This window comes from Coptis chinensis, chromosome 6 (assembly GCF_015680905.1).
Source record: "Coptis chinensis isolate HL-2020 chromosome 6, ASM1568090v1, whole genome shotgun sequence".
In the NCBI taxonomy this organism is placed as follows: Eukaryota; Viridiplantae; Streptophyta; class Magnoliopsida; order Ranunculales; family Ranunculaceae; genus Coptis; species Coptis chinensis.
In genome coordinates this window covers 20894634-20899810 of record NC_141461.1, presented here as the reverse complement: position 1 = coordinate 20899810, position 5177 = coordinate 20894634, and the positions used below count along the sequence as shown (strand labels likewise).

The 5177-nt window shown below is 38.5% G+C and overlaps 1 pseudogene; it reads left to right on the top strand.

The window, feature by feature from the left end:
• Positions 1-2333: 2333 nt before the first annotated feature.
• Positions 2334-3311, top strand: LOC147492042 (chaperone protein dnaJ 49 pseudogene; annotated as a pseudogene).
• The last annotated feature ends 1866 nt before the right edge of the window (positions 3312-5177 follow it).

The following is a 5177-nucleotide window of genomic DNA, read 5'->3' as shown; positions in this document are numbered from 1 at the left end:
TCTAAAATATTTGTATCAAAATGCGAGTCATGAAATCTTTCGGTTATAAGTTATGACTCTTAATAATCTTCATATAAGACAGTTGTATATCCATGTAAAGCTAGCCTAGATGCACATCACGCGAGTGGATATAACATGGAGAAAGATTCTTACATAGTTGGACGTGATCAGAGAGCTTACATGTGCATATATTGGATCCGTCATTTTCATAGTTTAATTGTTGAAGAAGAAGACTGCTCGTGTCTCACTAGAAGACATTTGGTTGTCTTGTGTGTGTGTGTGTGGAATTTGGGAATTTATTCGAGTGAGCCGATTAGCACTATACAACACAATTCAATTAGAGTGTACACGTATTTTTTTTACTTTTTTTTTTCTTTAGTCTAATATTTGTCAAATTTTCATTTTAGTTTTTTTTTATGCAAAAAAAACAATTGTACTGTTAGTTTAGTTTGTCAATTTTCAAATTCAAAATTATATTAAAGTTTACGTAACAAAAATTTTTAATTTGAAAGAACAATCGTAACTCACACCTAATATACTTCCTAAAGTAAACAAGATCATTAATTGCATAGGTTACTTCATCAAATTATTTGTTTTGTTAATTGATAAGGTGCATTTAACTGTCTATACTCTTTTACTCCTTTTTTTGCTCTTATTTTTTGTTGTTCTTTTGTCAAAATATAATGCCACATGGCCTATGATGGTTAGAGGAGCATGCAAACATTTATATGACAAACTTAGAGTAGTACTAGTGCACTACAATCTTTTCAGTTGAAGTGTACGTGAAAGTGTGAAACTTTTTACAAATCGTCCAGTTCAAGTCAAACAACTAATAAATTCCAAAATTACTTTTAAAATCTTAGCCTATCTAACTAAAGACACTTACGGTATTTTACTCTTTGTAGGCATAATTGACAATTCAAAGCATAATGGGTATGCTGAAGCCCTTAAGGAAAGTGAAAATTTACAGTTTTACCAATATTAATTGATTTTTCTATCCAAACTCAGGGTGAGCCAAGGCGTACCTTGGGTCCCCCTGGCTCCGCCAATGGGGGTGGGGGGTACAACAGAAGGGGTTTGTACTTTCTGCAACGCAAACAATGTAGCAAAAGGTTTTTCTTTTGCGACGCTCAGTAGTGCAGCTAAAGGGGTAACTATTGCGATGCCATTGTCATCGGTACAAGCTCTCTCTTGTACGGGTGGTCATCATGTCGAGCTGTTTGTGAGTAACTCGAGTTCGGCTCATCGAAGGCTCGACTCAAACTCGTCTGCACAAAAGTATGAGTCGAGCTTGAGCTTAATTTAAAGCTCATTCTAGATAGCGAGTAGTTCGATTAGCTCGCAAGCTACTCGTTTTATAAGCCATACGTAGTATATAATTTATAATTTATACGTCATTTTATACTTTATATCCAACTATAATTTACAATTTATACTAGTTTTAATGTTTTATATACATTTTTTTCGAGTTTAATTGAGCTCGAGTTTGAGTTCAAACGAGCCTAAACTCGAACTTGAGCTCAAGCTTGAAGTGTAAAACGAGTCGAGTCGAGCTCGAGCTATTAGTAAAACTAGACGAGTCGAGCTTCTGCATGTGCGAGTCGAGCTCAAGTATATCAAAACTCGACTCGGGTAGTGTGTGAGCCAGAATCATGACCATGGACATCACAGGTAAAAGGAGTGATAGAGAGACAAGTGGGCCTCGGATGGTATTGGGCCCAAGAGATGGGCCCAAAGAGACAAGCGAGCCTCGGATGGTATTGGGCCCAGGAGATGGACCCAAAGAGAAAAGGCCCAAGGACTTTGACCTAAGAGAGGAGAGGAAGGAGATAGGAAAGGAGAAAAAGAGAGGAGGCGGCAGTGAAAGGAGGGAGGAGAGAGAACTACGGCACAACTTGATCCCCCGGGAAGTCGGGGGTACGTAGGCAGCCCAAATGGGTTCAGTTGAAAGGTTGAAAAGAGAGGGAGTCTCATTTTCGTGAAAGACCGAGGAGGTGTGAGGTTAAAGGGTATAATCAGGGTTAATACAATGGCACCGTCTGTGGGGACCGAGTAAATAAGTGGATAAGTGGAGCAGATGGGGTGAGGAAGAGGGAGGCCGTGGATGCTATTTGGGGGTCAACAAAAACCATAAAGAGGACGTCTCCTTAGATCTTGATAATGATGCGGTGGGGGTAGCGAAATGGAGCAAAATTCCAACCCCAATACAATCTATGGAGACCTACAGGTCATCTGTTAGTCAACGGCCCATACGATGAACATTTACAGAAACGAGATGACTCCAATTTCAACAATACAATCTCTTTGGGCATTGAGATTTGAGGTTAAAAATCATGGATGGTAATAAAGATGAAGTTGTACGATTGGAGGGCATAGCTAAATCTGCAATTGCATTTGTGATAAAACTGATGATGAGGTTAAACAGTCAGCTAGAAGATCGAAACAACCCGAGCGGGCTAGTTCTAGTGAGAGTATAAATGTGGAGAGGAGTTATAGTGAAGAGAATGTTAAGTTGATTCATGAAGTTAAGAGAGTAAATGATTTTATTGACGGGGATGAACTCTTTCTTATCTCAATTGAATATTACATTTAGGAAGGACCCAACTAATCATCGCCCACGAATCAACAAACTGGGATCCACGAAAGATAGGGACCAAAAGTCTTGTGGTTCCTATTACCATCTTGACGATTAAGGCAGCTTTGGCGCACAGGTGATTGTGTTAGTTATAGAATATCGAAATGGGCGTGTTGTTCTGTTGAGGTTGGCTAGGTGGAGGAGAACGACAACTAATGATTTCTTTCATGATGATTTTGACCCGGATGAGATCTTCAGGTCGTTTTTTGGTCAGTCAGAGGTGTTTCCTAATTCTCATGTGTATAGGACTAGGGGAATGAGTAGTCAACAAAGGGAAGGTGATCAAGGAGGGTTTAATGTTATGATTCTTATTCAGCTATCACCCACATGGATTATCTTCTTGCTTGCATATCTGCCTTTTTCGGAGCCTGAATATTCTTTACAGAGGAATTACGCCTATCAGTTTTCAAAGGTCACACAAAAGTATGGTGTAGAGTTTTATGTGAAGTCATCTGATTTTGATCAGAGTTATCCAATTGGAAGTCGGTCGAGAGCAAACTTTGAGGACCGTGTATGGGAAAATTACATGAATATGCTTGGTTGCTACTGTTATGTTGAACTCCAAAGGCGTTAATGGAACATGCAATATCCTACACCTCGCTGCGACAAGCTGCACAACCTCGGATTAGCACGCGTCCTTGGATTAGTAAAGTGGTATGTCGTCAGATTTGATTAAGAGTTTGGTTATTTACAACAGAGTTATGGATTGTGGAAACAAGAGCTGGAGATATTCATATTCATCGAACTCAAGATTTGGAGTAACCAAATCTGCCAAGTCTTTAAACGGTCGACATCTTAACAACCTCGGAGAGCGATTAAGAATTTGGTTATGAAATTTTGGCGGGTGAAAATCGAAAAGGAATAAAAAGCTTATCTTTTTCCAGTTCTTATCTGATTTTTACACTTCGATAGCAGAGAAGAAGAGTGAACAAAAACCAAGTTGCTTTGTTTAATTTCATTGCATAATCCGAAAATTATGCACTTGAAGTCAGTTGGCTTTGTTGACAAAAGTCGTACTGGTAAGCGTTTTAGGAATCGTCCTGTTTACTATCATCGATGGTTTTAAAGATTCAAGGACTTGGTGATAGAAAATTGGTTGTGATGGAATTGATGGGGTGAGCAACTTATGTTTGTGCTGGAATGGATATGGAAATAGAGAAAATGTTGATGCTGGATTCAGAAAGGATATGGGCTTCCAGGGTCTAAATGTACTAAAAGGGATATCTGCACTAAAGGTAGTCCATTACCCAAATTCAAAAGCGTCCAGTAGCTCGGTTGGTGAAGCCACTGGTGGTTGTATATGGAGTTTTGCAGGTAGTGGAAGAGGTCGAGACAGTTGACGAGGGAGAGGAGTGATAACCAGGCACAAATTGTAGTTCGACAACTGATTCTTATCTATGATCTTCGCACTCGACAATCAGGTTTGGAAGCCCTTTTTATTAATATGCTACATTTTTCCATGATATTGTCATATATGTAGCATCTCTACCAATCGTCGTAAGGTTACTAAGCTATACAGTCCTATTTGTGGACTACTGGGTTTATGAAAGCTTAGATTGGAAGAAAAATGGATTTTGGAGAGTTTTTAGTGCGTTTAACTTTATGCATTTTGGGTAGGAGCATGAGTATTTTGAATGGTTTTGCCTTCCATCATTAGTAATAAGTTAATTGTTGTTTTTTGTGAAGAAGTAATCAATCTTAATTAGTTTGGTTACGATGTCTTTAGTGTTTCTTTCCTAGGGAAATCATGTTATGTAGCATGCATCGATTAAAATATATGTTAGCCCTCCATAAACCTGCTTGAGTAATACAGGTTTGGCAAGGACAATGTATCTTTGAATTACAAGTGTGCTCAAAGTCTATTTATTAGTCGCAGATGTTAAATTTTTCTAGTTCTGGCTCTAGTTCACTATGTTAGTTTAACAACCTTCAAAAATTTAGTGCTTGCTTCTTCCTCTATCATGGGTAGATTCATCTTTAATAAACGATACTTTTCCTATTGGATACATTTTGTCACTCAATTTGTGTGGGTTAGAAATGCTAATGTTATATTTTGTAGCTTGAGTCACTTGTATGTATTGGAGATTGAACCTTGGCCTCCACATAAAGTCTGGAGAAATCATAGTAGTATTTCACAGCCAGCGTAAGTGCATAAGGAATGTTTGGCGAAACGCGTGTAAATATGTTTGTTCTATGGACATGTGAAAAAGGGAGTCATTCATGAAGGTGGCATAGTGATATAAAGGCAAAATGCATGCAACGAATAACTTGGAAATCCAGAGGAACCCAAGATGAGTATCATGATGTCATTTGCTTAACACATTACCTGCGATGATACCATGTGATTCTAGCATTCAAACTATATTATTCTCTTAACATAGTTTCTTGTCATGCCTGTATAACATCTATGGTAGTAGTGCTAGGTGAATTTTCAGGTGGTAATCACACCGAGTATTGCCAGAATGGTGACGGGTCTAACAAGGGGCAGCATAGTCCCCTCCTTTGTATTATTGGGGATTTTAGTTTTTGTAGAGTATTTAAC